We start from the raw sequence: 16,540 nt of genomic DNA, 5'->3' as shown, positions 1-16,540 counted from the left end.
GCTTCCTCTAGAAATGAAAGGATTTTTGTCCAAGTACTGATCAGCAAAACGACATTAAGTGAGTACTAAAAGACACAGTTAATTCATGGGATATTAATGCTTCTTCATTATTATCCTGTGCTATGATTATTCAGTTTTACCTGTCCAGAGGAACACCAGAAAGTCTTTCAGATTAGAACATTCTCTTTTCCAAACACTCCTTCACAACACACAATTAAAATATTGCCAGTAAATCAGGTGGCGGTGGAGCATCAGCCTCCAGCGAAGGACATCCCGAACATCAGTATTTTCCCCAGTGCTCGTCCAAAAAGGCTGTTTTTTAAAGCCACTCCCGTTCGGTATGTCCATCTTGAAATCCCTCGCCCCGGCAATGCTTTGAGCAGAGGGTCTTTCGGTTCCTGAGGCGCGGCCTTTCACATCCACAGAGAAGGGCAAAAGCGGCGACAGTAGCTCCAGTGAGTGTCCCACCCGCAGGGGCTGCCGCCTCTGAGGGTTCAGTGTAAGGACCTTCAGTCTGCCTCCTGCGAGGCAACATTTTGTAGTCCTTCTCCTCGTCCTCCCCACCATGCTTAGGCAGGACAAAAAATAAACACCAAAATGCGTATTCTTTTTCCAACGGTCCCTTCTTCACAAATCCTCATCGGAGGTTTAAGCGTAAACTTCGGTCTCGTTCCGCACACCAAAAAGGCTGGGGGTGGGGGGGACGTGGGGGGGGTGGGGGGGAGGGGAGCGGGGGAAGCAAAACAAGAAAAAAAAAGAAAGAGAAAGTTGTGCCGCAGCCGGAGGGGTGTGGAAGGGAGATGACCTACGCAAGGGAGACTCTACCGGGAGAGGCGAGGCAAGGGAGCCCCTCCAGCTGCAGCGGCGGAAGCGGCGCTGGTGGAGCGAGTGAGCGATCGGGCGAGGAGGAGGCAGCGGAGGGAAGGGGGAGGCTGCTGGTGTTTGGCGCCGGTGGAGGGAGTCATTCCTGCCGCTGCACTTCCGGTCGGCATTTTGTTCGGAGAGGGAGCGAGAGAGACACACACAGGATCCTTCCCCCTCCTCGCCCTTCTCTCCCCCTGCCCCCCCTGCTCGGTACCGACTCACCGTGCCCAGGCCGCCCCTCCCCGCCCTCCTGCGCTCGCACTCTCGGAGGGAGCGGCGGCGGCGGCGGCCCCTTGGCAGCGCTGCCCCTCGGCCACCTCCTGCTCTCCCTGGCTCGGAGCGCGGCTCGGAACCGGTTCGGCGCGGCCCGGCCCGTGTTGATGTTGTGAAGCAGGCTCGGGGGGAAGGGCTTTGCCTCGGCCGCACACCCCCCGGCTCTACATGTTCGCTGCACTAAGGAGGAGACGGAAGAGGAGCCAGCCCCCCTCCCGGCCCGGATTATTGTTGTTATATTATCTCCCCTCCTCCTCCTGCTCCGCGGCGGCGGCGGCGGCCCAGCAGCGGCGGCGGCTCCTCTGAGGAGGGAGGGGGGCGGATTTCTTTCCCCCTCTCTCGGATTCTCGTTGGATTCAGACGCCGATTTGCTCAGGTAATCCCCCCTCCTTGTCTCCCCTTCCCCTCCCTGCCCTCTCCAGCAGCGGGCCGGGCCTCTCAGCCCAGCGGCCCAGCACTGCCGGGAGCAGAGGGGATTAGCTGTTATCCGGGGTAGAGGGGAGTAAGTGGCAACCGGAGGTGTTTATTTCGCAGCCCTCCTTCCTGCTCGTTCGGGTCTGGCGGAGGAGGTTGGTTCCTGCCGGGCTGCCGGGAGGCCCAGGCCCGGCGGAGGGCGCAGGCCCGCCGGCCAGCGCCTTTACTCCAGCTCGGGGATTAGAAAGGCGAAGCGGCTGCTCAGTGACAGGCCTCAACCCGAAAAGAGCAGGAGGAGGAGGAGGAGGAGGTGGAAACAATACAATTAGTCGCAAATGTGCACTGATCCTTTGCCATATTTACAACTTCACCTAGGTCAGGGAAGGAAGGTCCCAGCGCAGAGAGCCCTCTGAAGTGGGCCAGGAGTAACTGGCGGAATAGGGGAGGAGAGACAATGTAAATACTAAGAAACAAAAATGCCACCTCTCTTTGCTATTACCTTCTCCTTCTAACCAACTGTGTTCTGAACATTAAAAAGTTTGAATGCTTTTGGTTTTATAAACTGCAGGCGTTTAATCTCTAAATAATATTATTGATTAGTGTGTTAATGATTCAGTATATTTATAGTATAAAATAGTGCTTGAGGGATGATTGACACAACACGGACACCTGCAGACCCAGGAAATACAGATAGACAAGCATATTGTATCAGGTACTCCACACAATCTTGCTGTCTTTGTGCTGTATATGTTACAGAAATATATATTAAAAAAGGAAATACCATTTTCTTCTTCTAACAAACAGAAAACAGGCAATGGATCGTGTGTAAAGTGTTGCGTTTATGACATTTAAGGGACCAAGGTGAAGATGAGATCTTAATCAAAATACTTGAGAATCAAATGTCAATTTATTTAAGTGAAATGTGAGGAATGCTTAAAAAGTGTCATCTTTTCTTGTCAGGACATATCACTTTGAGATCCTGAGGTTGTTATTGGCTGTTTGTGTCCATGATGTTTGAATATGTAATTAGGTGTCATTTTTACAGGTCAAACGTATTTTGAAAATTATTATTTATTAATCTCAGGTCTTTGTAAATAAATGGTAGCTGATTTACAATAAAGTAAGTCTTGGACTTATAAGTGGTAAAGTTGTAAGTGTTGCTAAAAACTCAGGCAGATTTAAAACAAACACCCTGTGAACTAAAAAAAATACATAAATTACATAGTTGCAGGAAATTTTAAGATGCAAAGTTTTCATCCTTGTAGCAAGGAATTTTGTAAGTGGCAAATGAGCATTGACATTACATAATTTGTTAAATCTTCAGCAGGTTTTTTAGTTGTTCAGGTAGATTTGTTGTTATAATATATGGTTACTATATCTGATAGAGTAACTTCTGGTGCATCGTGTTCAGTCTTATAAATAAAACTCTGCTATCGTGCCTCCCGCGTGGCCTGATACATGTTTAAAAGGGTGAAGTTAATATAGCTGTCACGTAGAAGGCGTGTTTTTAATGCTGTAAATCCGTGTAGTAGTCAGTAGCGTGTCCGTGATTTGTATTGGTCAGGGAGCAGTTTGAATTTTAAAAAGCCAGAAGATCCTGCTGAGCCCCAATCCCGGCCTCCCTTCCTCCCACTAATCTCCCATTCCTGTCTTTGTGCTGCCTGGTCCTGTTAGACACTGTTTGCAACAGGGCCTCAGGCCTACGTGCGTGGAGAGGAACCATTTACAGTTCGAAAAAGCAGCTTTTTATTTTTAAACTTTGTGAAATGCAGAGGGAGCCACTAGTCGTCTCTAACTGTCCCCACCTCGGTGTGTAACAGCAGAATTGCTGTTTGCTTTTGGCCCACAGCGTGTGTTGAAGCCGAGTGTAACTCTGCCTCACAGGAAAGAAAGGACTGTGCAGAAGTAGTTGTAATTCCTGGGTAGTTTTCATCATCAAGAAGCGACATTATAGCCCTAGCGTTTCTTTCGTCTCTGTTTCAGGCAGCTGCCGTTCTAAGAAGAATGTGTTTGTTAAGCTAACAGTAGTGAACTTTTCTGACTGATTTTTCATTTAAGGAGGTTTGCTTTAAATATTCTAGATATGAGCAGGAAATGAGCTACTGCAGTTACACAGTTCCTGTCAAATTTATCTTGCCAGGGTTGTGTGGTTGTGTTTACAGCACCCTTTTTTTTTCCTTTTTCCTTTTTTTTTTTTTTTTTAATCGGAACTGATGCACTTTTCTGGAAGGAAAAATACATGTATTTATAAAGGGAAATGTAAGATGATGTCTATTTTATTTGTAATGAGTTTTTTGGGTTTGTTCTTGTGAGCCATTATGTGGTTAATCTTGAATTAGTTACTTTATCACAGTTTATACAGTTTTACAGAAATATTTAAAGTCGAAGTATTAATAAGAGAACTTATTCTTCTTTTGAGTTGCATGTTTTAGCATATTTAAGAGAGTGTGTATGTGTGAAGCAGGCATGTGGCACTTTCATACTACTTTTTCCCTGATGTTAGGAGCTTGTACTGATCCAATGTTTATCACAACAGGCAGTTGCTTAAGGACAATGTATTTCTTTTACTGATGTTATAGAAATACTAAATTAATTATTCTCAAAACATTAGTTGTAACAATTATTTTAACAAAAAGAGGAAAATGCTTCTTTCTGTTTTATTTTGTACTTTTGACTGTTTTGTACATTTTGAATTTGCTTCCTCTGTACAGGTTTTTTTTTTTCCTCAACTTCTTGAACATTTTACCTGAAGTTATTCCAACAAAAATCTGTTCCTGAAGTATTCTGCTGTTGATTAAAGCTGGTTTTATACTTTTTAAAAATAAGGACGTAGAAACAGGCATACCAGTAAAATAATATATTTTTTAAATTTTGAAATGTTTAAGTTTTGATTTAGAAGCAACAGACAGGATCAGAGAAGCAAAATTATATCCCTAAGCCCTTTTGAAGATCCTTATTCTACATAAGAGCACAGGTACCCCTGTGAAACCTTATGCTTGAGACTCCATGTACATAAATGTTCATACAACTCTTCTTGCAGAGTTGAGGCCGTAGATAGTGATTTCCTTAGGACAGAACCTTTTTGTTTGTTTGTGGTGTTGTGTTAGTGTGATTATTATGGTAATATAACTTTAACCCAAGGTTTTTCACGTATATAGTCCTCTACAATATAAATAAACTATATTTTGGAAGATACTAGATGAAAAATGCAAATTGATTTGAGCTAGAGATCCTATTCCTATTTTTATGTGTTCAGTGGCAACTTGACTTTTAAATCTGTTATATTACAAAGGGTTAAACTGATTAAATTGAATTTATATTAATATTTCATAAAAATTGCACAAGAAATGTGAAATTTCTGGATAATTGCTATAAGTAGTGAGAAAAAAAATGTACTTCTGTCCTGAATATCTAGACCTAGGAAAGAAGTCAAGTCTTCAATTTCACAAGTTTATGATTTCCAGAAATTATGTTAGAGGAGTGTGTAATATTCATGAATGTGTGTAATTTGGATAACGACTATGGGCATACTTAATCAGAAAAATATGAGTAGTGATAGCTTTAGAATTTGGTGACTGGTAGGTATAAGGTGGGTCCTCCAGCATTAGGGTGGCTATTTAGTGTCAGAAAACACTAGGACTGTTTTTGAAAGAATAGCCATTTCAATATCATACCACTTACTTTTGATCTTGTTTTTCATTTGCCTTTATTAGAAGTAGTACAGGTTATGTTAGCTTCTGATTTAGGAACAACAGCAGTAATGAACACTCAGTTGCAGAGAGACACATGCAAGAAAATGCTTGGAATCGGTGATACCTGTGTATTTTTGCTAATAATGCTGTACAATAATGATCCCTTTTAATAATAAAAAAGGAAGTACTCTTGAAATTACAATTGTTAAACACTTGTTTTCTTAAAGTCTTTAATTAATCTACATTTGTATTTTTATTTTCTTTGTATTACAAACATACTTCTTAGTAGCTGATCCTGACCCCCAAAGCAGGTGTGAAAGAAGTGTTTTACATTGACATCTGTGACACCCCATGAGTAAGGAACTGTGTTTGAGGAGAATTGTGCAGGACCTGTGATTTGCGTCTCACTTCCTGTCCCTACTGTTAACCGTGGAAAATCTGCCCAGCAAAAGGGAAGGGAGAAAGGATTTTGGCCCAACTGTATGTGGAAACTAAGAGGGATTCCAGTCAGATTGAACATGGTTGTTGATACTGTATTTGAAGGTGATTACCTGGTCTACACAAATAACTTTAAAAGAATGTAAATATCCAAGACCAGTTTTCATGTTGAAGCCATAAAAAATTCTAGAAAAAGTTAATTTTTGTGGCCTTTAGAGTTTGTATCAGTTTTAAGTATAAGTAATCAGAGATCTCAGATTTTTTATATGAATAGATAATTAAATTTTTCGTTTTATTGCTGTGATTTGATTTGAAGCACTTTGGTTTTTGTAGCAGTGTGTATGTGTAGACATGCAGTGCATTTTAGATGAACAGTGTCAGAAAGCCCTAGGCTGAAAAATAAGGGAATTAGACAAGGAAACAGCAGACTGAGGAGCTGGGCCTTTAACTGCACCATTATATTCAACCCTACCCTTGCAGCCCCAGTTCAGTGCCTCATACAGGGCATGGGAAATGACGGCTGACCACTATACTCTTATAACCTAGTTTATATACTTACCATTCAGTGTGTAGCCTGCTGCCTTATTACCTGCTGTGTACATCCCAGCCTTTCAGGAAGACTGAAGTGTTTTCATGTTTTAATTTGTAGAGTTATCTCAAAATAAAGTGCTTTGCAAACATCAGAGAGCTTTGGTTTTGCACATCTGTAAAATACTATTTCACTTTTATAGATGAAAGACTGAAACTGAATCAAAGTAGTTTTAAAAACTTATAAATCTTGCCTATTGTGGCATGTATGCTTTACTCTTCAGATTTTTAAAGTTACTTTACAGCACTAAGGAAGTTAATAATATTGTTTTTGTTGACCTTATTTGTGGTCATGTGTGTTCTACATTTCGACATGTTAGGTTCATTGTTTCTCCTGAAGCTCTAAAAATTATAGAATGGATTTTCACTGAGGGCCTTAAACATCTATTATATTTCAACTCTTTTGATCATGCCAACAAATGGAAAAGAACAGACTTCCTGCCTGAGAACCTAAAAAAGAATCACCATCTATCTCTTGAAGTTTATCAGGGAGAACTGAGAACGGGACTAGATCGTAACCCAAATGCTGCAAGTAATTAAACATTGTGGCTACAATATTGAACATAGAGATACAAAATGTTACTGTTACTCTCTAGGATTGCTAGTTCCTGTTGGAAGGTGTCCAAAGTGTTGGGTTTTGACTCTTGGGGGGAAAAAACTCTGGCTCTTGACTTGATGATAATTGTTGCAGTTGATGTAGACTGCTTGAATGCCCACCTCTGCATCTAGTGGTCACGCCACTGCGATGTCAGTCAGTTGTCAAGCTCCCCTAAGACTGTTAGGGAAGCAAAGCTGTTCTGAGGTGTAATAAGTGCGTTCCTGGTCAGAAAATTGCTTTGGGGATGTAGGAAGTCCAGGCCCAAATGCATAATTTTTATCAGAGAGAGAACTCAGAGAACTTATTGAACTTCTTTCTTCCCCTGTGGCTTTTTATATCATGTACTCAAGGCATGGCTCAGGGGCTGTGAGTACATTATGGAACAAGCTGAATAAGTGGCACTTTAGTCTTATTAACGTCTTTCCTTTCTATATTTACTTGTGAAGGTTTTCTGTGAGAGTATGTATGTGGAGGGTTTTTGTTAATTTGTTTTGGTTTTTCTGGTTTTGATTTTTTTTAAGAAGAGTTGATTTTCGTAAGTGTCAGTTCCCAGCAAAAGATGTTTTGAATGAGAAACTTTTAAATGAATTGGTTTTATTAACTGTGTTTTATTAAAATTCCTAAACAGGAACGTGTTACGTCCCACATAAGGGGCCTCCTACTTTTTAAGTTTGTGTTTCATGTCATGTGCCATAAATGGGGCAGTGATCCTGTCAATGACAAGAAATGGTATATGATGACTATCACAACACACAAGGGACTAAAATGTAGATATAAGCAACCATAATTCTGACATTTCTTAGTACTTTGATGCTTGTTTTTGTAGTACTAACCTTTTTTCTCTCTTTTTTCCCCCCTAAGCTCGCTGAATAACAAATATGTGTTTGTGATAATGCAATTTCTATCTCTCATCTTTGAACTCAGCCTTTTCTCTGCGTTGGCCAGGTGCTCAGAAAGGATGAGGTTGCAAATACTCTGTCTCTGAAATTTTGTTTTCACCTCTTACGACTTAATAAGACTGTCCCCTTTTCTTTCATATTATTTTCCCTTCAGATGTGTTGCTTTCTCTCTTTCTTCAGATATGCTTTCTGGATATTGAGGATAGGAGGAAAAATTTAGAGGGCCCTCACCAGATGCTGTGTACAGCAGCTGACTTAAAAAAATGTCTGTAGAAAAAATAAGCTGGAACCTGCTTTTTGTAGTCTAAAAGCTGGAAAAATTTTGATAAGATTCTAATGAGGCTGTGGTGAGAATTTGTGGGGAGTTCTTTGTGAAGATTTAAAATCTTTGATTTTTTTTAAACTTTGTTTTTTTTTTCTGGAGGGAAAATTTAAAATCTATTTGATGATGTGGATGCTAACTTTCTAGTTAAAACTAAGGTGATGTGATTGTTTTTTACTGTGTGGATGCTATATGTCCTTTTTTTCTTCTGAAATAGTGGGAAATTGATTTTTTTTCTGCTAGCATGTGCAGTGGTGGTTGGTTCTTCTTGGCAGTTTCTTTTAAAAACTCCTGTTGAGGCATAACCTGTAACAGAGCAAAATTTCATTTATTCTGTTAAAATTTGGCAGTTACAAGGATATGAAGCATTTCTTAACAGATTTACTGGCTGACTTTAAGAATGCATGTTTCTCCTTGCATATAGGTAGGACTGGTAGTGTTCTCCTCTCAGTTTCCTGCTTACTGACATACTATTTAAAGGTAATGATTTTACTTCTGACTTTGCTGAACTTCGGTCATTTGGGCCAAAATCTTCCATGTTGAGTGAATGCCCTTTATTGACTTACTCTCTGAATAATGTTTTAAATTAACATAGTTCACTGGCTTCTAAAGGTCACAATAGAGAAAAAAATGTTTAAAAATTATTCCTGACCTTTTTTCCAAGCAATTGGAGCACCACTGTTTTTTGGGAAAAGGAGTTTAGAATTTCAGTGTGAGATGACTTTTTGAATTAATAATGTGCATTTTATTGCCATTTAAAAAGCTTTCCAAAAATTGGCCAAATTATTAGTGTCGAAAAAATACACTGACTTCCCTGATTGCAGGCACTATTGTTGAAAAATTTTGTGTGCACAACAGAGCTTTCCTAATAAGTTCTAAGCAGTGAGATGTGGTACAAACTCTTAATTTTATGGTGTCCATTCCCTGCTTATCCACAATACAGATTAATTTAAGTGTGTAAAAGACAAGAAGTAAAGTTGCAGATGGATGGAAGGGTGAACATATGGAGAAGGAGTGTGGTGGACTGGAACCAGACGTACACAGATGGGAAGGGAATGGAGTTTGAAGGGTAGGAATAATTGGGAGGAGGTAGGAGCTTTGAAGTTCTTTAGGAGCAGGGCCACTCCTTAAGATGATCAACACATCTCCTATGAAGACAGTCTGAGGAAATTGGGATTGTTCAGCCTGAAGAAAAGAAGGCTCTAGGGAGAGACTTCATAGCACTTTTGAGTGCCTAAGTGAGGCATTTTGGGAAAGTTGGAGAGGCATCTTTTACAAGGGCATGTAGTCCTAGGACAACAAGGAATGGCTTTAAGATGACAGAGGGAAAGTTTAGATTAGGTTTTAGGAAGGAATTTTTTACTGTGAGAGTGGTGAGATACTTAATATGTTGCCCAAAGAAATTGTAGTGCCCCATCCCAAGAAGCGTTCAAGGCCAGGTTGGATGGGGTTAGTGGAAGGTGTTCTTGCTCATGGCATGGAAGATGACCTTTAAGGTTCCTTCCAACCCAGGATCATTCTGTTATTCTATGAAATAATTACTGAACTATGATGACTGGATAAAGGAGCTGGTGGGGCAGATATAAATGTCCTTAAGAAAGATAAAGCAAGAGCTGTGAAACAGGCTTATCAAGCAGCCAAGGCAAAAAGGTACTGTAGATTTGCTTCTACTGTCAAGGAAAGCAGTTTGGGGATGAGAACGGATGGGAAGTGTCTTCTGAGAGAGGCCAGAGAGGGGAAGGAGAAGAAATTGCCTGAGAAGCCGGAGGTACAAAACAAGGATTGGCTGGGCAAAGAAGCATTGTTTCACACAGAGGAATTCATTGTTTCAATTGTCCTTTTTTTTTTTTTTTTTTTTTCCTTCTAAACTGAGAAAATAACATAGTAAGAAAAAAAAGCTCAGAAATTTGGACTACTTCTTATAAGAGCAAATGCTAGGAGATTCTGTAGTTCAGATTACCTGTGTAGGTACCTGGTATGTGTGCCACCTTTGTGAATGCATTGTGGTACTCTGTCATGCCTTTTTTACTGACAACAGGATGTCTATTTCACTGACTGTGTAAAGTAAGTTGGATTGTGTTTTATAATTTTTTTTTTTTTAATACAACAGGTGTGTGGACATCTCCTACTATTTGCCTTAGATATTGTTGATTCTGCCTTGGGGAAAGGGATAAACTCTTGAAATTGCTTGCAGTCCTGTCTTTTATGATTAAACATCTTGATTTCTCTTTGGTGTTCGGTGTATAGCCTTTTACCTGAATTGATTCATGTCATGAAGCCCTGCTCCAGAGACAGAAGTCTTAATTTCCTCATAGGCTTTTCTGTGGTCTGTATTGGAATCTTATAACGCTCCACAAATGCTTATTTTTAAATGTTTTTGAGGGTAGTATATGATCATGCAAGTTGAGTACTGAGATGCAGAACTTGGTCTTTATTAACTTCGGAAGTCTAACTGGAGCAAGTGTACAGCCTTAATTTTAAATTGACTTGCTTTTTTCTTTGCATCATGATTTGTATGATAATAGTGGAACAAATCTTGTTAATTTTGGTTACAAATATGACTAATCAGTGCTTGTTCAAATTAGGCTTTGGAGCCCGCAGGATGAAAGGAACACAGAAATATTTACCATTGGTAATAAAAATAGAATGAGATTCCCAAGAGTGGCATTTTTCTGTTTCCTGCTATCTGATCTGAAGCATCTTTCCCTTCATATTTTCTTTGTTTTTACTTGGAGCTGAAGTGTCATGTGTACAACAGACCTTACAGCCTTATGAATAGCTGCTGATTCATTTCCAGAGCAGATCACACCTGTAAGCTGAAGGAAGATTGGGCCTGGGGGTATCAGGGAAGTGTTACACAATTACATAATCCAAGGACTGTGTTGGAATTCTTGGAGGCAAGGGACATTTATTAACTTTTGATTGACTTTGCAAAGACTTTCAGCCTAGGGGTGTGGGATTTTCTGTAAAAGTCTAGGAACCTATGAGTTGATACTCAGAAAAAGTAATGTTGTAGTTTGATATCAACTTTTTAGTGCTGAGTGCTCTGTTTTAGAGGATGTTTTTAAAGTCACACCTCTTAACATTTTTGAGAGTTTTTTATACAGCTCTGCATTTAGTGTGATACATTTTTAAGCATTGTCTTTTAAAATAGCTGTTACAGTGCAATAAGTAAAATTTTCAATCTTGATTTCTACATCATAAAAAGGAATTGGAGTGAGATCAAAAAGGGTCTTTGTTGTGATATTGCTGTTGAAACGATCAGCCCTAGAATGTCAGTCAAAAGTTTGAGATGTGTGAGAGTGCAAAATGGAACTCAGCTCCTGTGGTGCTAAGTGAGGGATCCATATTGGTTAGTCAACATTGGAGAGATTTTTACATCCTGGAATTCAGTTTAAATCACTTTGTTTGAAAATCATATTATCTTCTTCACTTTTTTTCCCTGTTCTAATTAATTTTCTTTGCACTGTGATGTAGTACTATTTCAACAGGAGGATTTTTCAACTGCCTCTATACTTCATGGATATACCCCATGAAGTATAGAGCCAGTTAAAGACGCTAAGAGATAGTGACAAAGGCATGTTTGAGTGTCCTGCTGCTGAGGAGGATTTCCGAATCTGTATCTGATACCTCGAGCAAGTGTTCTATCTCTGTGCTCCTGAGATTTTGAGTAAAGTGTTGGAGGCAGTGGCTAGTACATAGTGCCAAGTAATCAGTTTTGTATGTTAGGTATGTTCAAAGCATCTGTATGACTGGGCTTTCCTACTCTGAAGATCTTGCCCAGGCTTACATGTAAAACAGGTGTTGAGCTGCTTAGTTCTGACATACACTGAAGCAAGGTTGTAGGTGAACTTTTCTGGTGATAAGTTAGGCAACTAATGGCTTAGAGAGTTGTAGGAGCACGCTGTGCACTCTACAGTCACTATTATAAAAGATTATTTAAAGTTATGACTCTGCATATTTACTCACTGGAGTAATTCCTGCTTGCATTCTATCTAGCATGATGTAAAATTTAGTCATGTTATTTGCAAAAATAGATAATTATTTTTACCATGGAAAATATAATTAAAATATTTGAGGAATTGCAATAAAAATGGTACCATTTAAAGACTGGTTTGTCTGTAATTCGCTAAATATCATTACATGAACAAGTCATCATTCTTGTAAAGTAAACATTCTCAGTTTTCACATCATACTATAATTTTAGCCTGCAACCTGGAGAAAGAATAATGAGAACCATTTATTTAATTTAGTGGCATATTAAATGCTTGTATTGAATTAGTGGACTTCAGAATAGAAATTCTCTCTTGTTTTGTAAATGTTTGTGTTTATTCCTGACAAATCTTTTTTCTAGACTCAAAGTAGACATATGATGTCATGAAATTAAGCAAGTTCCTAATCATATCTTGATAAACAATTAGTCAGTAATGTCTTATAAAAAGTTCTGTAGGTGGACTTCTGAGAATTCAACACAAGTCCTGATAATTTGAAGTTATTGCATGCTCAGTTACAGTGAACATTCAATTGTGTATATGTAGCATGTGGCAATTGCACATAACTTGGGTTATTTTAAACCTGTTGCATTGTTGGTTAAGGAAGGTTAGATTAATTTGCATTTTTCATGGGCATTATGTACAGTTACTGAAAGTCAGCTGATGCACAGTTAACTAGAGAGTGTAATCTACTTGGGCTAATCAGCTTGCCTGAGAGTGGCTGACACTCCATGTAACCCTATGTAAAATTTGGGAGAGAACAGTATTTGTCTGAAACAAAAACATTTAAAGGCTACTAGCTGCACCTGATTATTGATACAGGTGTAAATTGGACCACGTGTTTTGGGAAGGACAAACAAAATGGGTGAAATCGTCATTGTAAAATACACAAATTTTGAAATTTGGATAGATGATATCATAAAGCTTGTTATAGATGTAGCAGATAATTATTTTAAACAAGAACAGAAACATCAGTTTTATGATGATGCTTACGTGCTTATACTATTTTGTAATGAATCAAATAAAAGTTAGAAAATCGACAAACTTTAGTTTTAAAGGTGACCCTATAGAAATAGCCTCAGTTACCAAAGACATTAAACTTACTGTACAGAACTTAGAAGTTTTATTTGCAAAATGACATTCATCTTGATAGGAAGAATTCAGTTTAGTTTCATGTGCGTGATTATGATGAATAAATATTCTGTTAATAAAGCTACATGCAGGTTCATTAATAATGCTTTGAAATGATACATTTGCAAATGGATTACTTTCAGTGGGTTTACACATGTATGATTACTTAAAATTGATGTCAACACATTTGCTTCCTAAAATAAGAAATAACAAGGACCTTAATGTTAGGGTATTCACATACAATAAAATATTTATTTAATGAACTCAATGATTATAGTAGTACATAGTGGGTCCACACAAGACAAAATAGCTCTTTTTTTCTTTAAATAATACCTAATAATTTTTGGGCTAGATTTACCCGATTAAGGCTTACAGTAGCTTTATGATCCTGATGTAGTTACTTAGTATTGTTCCGTGGTTAATTTGGTTTTTTCGTAATCCTTGTTTCCTGGATCTTTGTAAGTTAAAGTTTGTATTTTGGGGGAATGGGTTGGGAGTGGGTTGTGGTCTGGTGTGCTAATTGCTGAAATGTAGTGCTGGGCTCCCACTTGTGATTGCTTTGCAATAACTTTGCAATAACTTTCTGAACATAGTTTAAAAATTCAGCACTCATTTAGCTTACTAACACATTTATCAGTGGTGTGTTAATTAGCGTCAGATAACTTGAAAGTTTTGAGGATTTTTTTATAAACACCTGTGTAAAATGCTTATGTGTTTGCTTGGTAATAATTCAGATACTTGCCCAATGAAAAAGCAGAGTTGTCTTTGAGAATTCACCTTAAAATCTTTCAGAAATAAGAAGTACCTCCTTGACAGTCAGTGTCTTAGAAAATGTAGAAGAGGATGTTTGTTGTGAGTAAACAGTAGGAATAATTAGCAGTGGGGGGAGCTCAAGTTCCTTGTAATATGAACCTGGAAGACACAAAAGTAAGTGAATGTTGGATTATGTGAGATAGCAGTTTAGTACTATACAGAATACTACTGTCAGTATAAATTTGTGTCTCAGACACAAGTATTATCATGTATGCCAAAGCATGCAGACAATGATGTCAAACATTTGGCCTGGGAAGGCCGCTTGTGGTTCTGCAGACTCTAAATTATGGTCTCCCATAGCAACTGTTAAAGAGAAAAAAAGGATTATGAGTTGAGATGTGTCCCAGGATCATATCCTGTGAGTTTAACGTGAAGGGTTTATTTTTTTCTGGACGTAAACAACCTGTTCACACAAGAACAGATCTTTACCTTGCTGCTAAGGCACTGTTCTCTCAGTTGTGTGTTTAATCACAGAGATTGGTAAGTTAGTAATTATTCTGTTGAGAAACAGGACAAAAACTCAGTAGTTTTATGGCCTGGACAAGTGGCTACCAGTGGTTAGTGTGCCTGCGTGTATAGGTGCCTTGGCATCCAAAATAGGGATGAAATAGTATTAGCTACTCCTTATTCCTACTTCAGCATGTATATGTCAGTTTTGATGCAAATCTAGGGTATTTGATACCTGATCCATTTCAGATGCTTCTGGTTTCTCTTCAGATGGCATGTGAGTGAAACTAGAAGGGTATCATCCTTAATTTTTGATGCTTCTGAATTGTTAGAATATTCCCAAAAAGATGTGTCGCTTCTGTGTCTGCTTTGTGCTAAAATAACTTTCAGTTTGGAAAAAAACCATGTGGATTGTAGCAAAGCTGCAGAGAATTGAGAAAAAACTCCAAAATGAGCTTGTGACTTGTGAAACAATGTTAATGTTTCATAGCAGAAAGATTGAGCCATTGTTCTAAAAGGTGGGTGTTATTAACTGCATCTCAGGAAAGACTGCAAAGATCAGCTTTAGTCTTCCCTCAAAGGTACTGCCCTACAGGTATATATTTCTAGCAGTGCTATGGTTTACATCTTACTTTGTACATACTTATCTTCATTCATCAGTGATTTATGATTGGCAAACAACTGTAACTGTATTTGTCTTACGAGAGAGTGAACTGAAAAGCATAGCACATTTATTTTAGGATATTTTAAAATGTTTAGTTTTAAAGTAAGTAGAAGATAAAATGATAATAATTCAATTTTGTGAGGTTTTAATATTTTTTTCAAGATAGGTAAAATTTAGCTCAGTTGGTTCAAGCATACTACTAGTAACACCAAGGCTGGAGATTTGTTCCCTATATGGGCCAATCATTTATGAGCTGGATGATGATCCTTGTGGGTCTTCCAACTCAGAATATTCTGTGATTCTTTGTGACACTTCAAATGTAACTTACGTTATTTTAAAATCCTCTCCCTTCCTAGAAAAAGGGAAAATGTAATTGCAAGTTATTGTGGTTCAACAGATTATGAAAATAAAGTGCTCAGCATCCAATTGTATAAATTCTATTAAAAAATTAAGCATGACTCACTAATCTAGTCTTCAGTTTATTCATTAATTTGATGATCTGCATGGTCAATTATGATTATCTGGTATCTGTAGCACATGGGCCATGGTTCACCTTTACCTTAGCAACAGCTGGAACAATAATGCTGTCTAAATTCTAGTCAAAAGTTTTGTATTAAAGCCTCAGTGAAATTGAGAGCTATAATTAGCCTTCTCTTCCACAGTAGTGAGGTTCAAACCTTTAAGAAGAGATGGTTGTCGTTTAGAATTAAGTACCTGGAGAATAAAGTACATAACAGATAAAGAACATCTGTGGGTTGTCAGGGGTGGAAGGATTCAGTGTTGATTTTTGTGGTGTGACCGTGTGAGGACTAATTTAACCTTCATGAAGGAGTTCTTGGGCCTTCCCCATGTGCCCATAACATAGTCCACTTGGCAGCGCAGCCAGGAACTTGGAACTGTGTCCCTGGCCTAAGACATACTTCTTTTACATTAGCTCATCTGTTTAGAATTTAGATTTAGATATAGGATGCACATGGATTTTTATTTGATCAATTAAATGGTATCTACAACTCATAGAAATAAAGTTCACACATGGGAAAATGCAGATTTTGCAGTTTTGATCATTAATTAATGACCAACTTCCTCATATTGGAAGGTGTGACTTATTTATATAAATATGGAAAAAATATGTGCTGTACATTAATGAGTAAAGAAGCAGTAGCAATGCATTTATCCTCTCTCAGGTTTTACCAGTAATTTCTTTGAACAAGTATTGCTAAGAGCACTTTTTTCTTTCACATATTAATGGAGTTTTGGTGTGTTTTTTATTTGTCAATTTCATTAACTCCTTGCTTTTGTATGTTAGAGTTTGTATATGTGACATAATTAGAATATACTTGCTGGAAAGGCCATGTGAATACTTTAGTAAGTGAAGTTGAAAACAGGCTTAGCTAAACCTAAACCA

The 16,540-nt window shown here is 38.4% G+C and overlaps 1 protein-coding gene across 6 annotated transcripts in view; it reads left to right on the top strand.

Moving 5' to 3' along the window:
- Nucleotides 1-1,338: 1,338 nt before the first annotated feature.
- NIPBL (NIPBL cohesin loading factor) overlaps nucleotides 1,339-16,540 on the top strand; it is a 134,755-nt gene continuing 119,553 nt past the window's right edge. For 4 of the 6 annotated variants that reach the window (XM_042028480.1, XM_042028481.1, XM_042028476.1 and 1 more), the window contains exon 1: nucleotides 1,339-1,513. The gene's annotated coding sequence lies outside the window, so the exon portion shown is untranslated. The remainder of the gene's footprint in view (nucleotides 1,514-16,540) is intronic. The other 2 variants (XM_042028477.1, XM_042028478.1) reach the window with 1 other exon arrangement.

Source organism: Corvus kubaryi, unplaced genomic scaffold, assembly GCF_017639235.1.
Source record: "Corvus kubaryi isolate FWS band 111438036 unplaced genomic scaffold, C.kubaryi_AGA036_p1.0 37308, whole genome shotgun sequence".
Lineage (NCBI taxonomy): Eukaryota > Metazoa > Chordata > Aves > Passeriformes > Corvidae > Corvus > Corvus kubaryi.
This window is presented reverse-complemented; position numbering and strand designations above follow the sequence as displayed.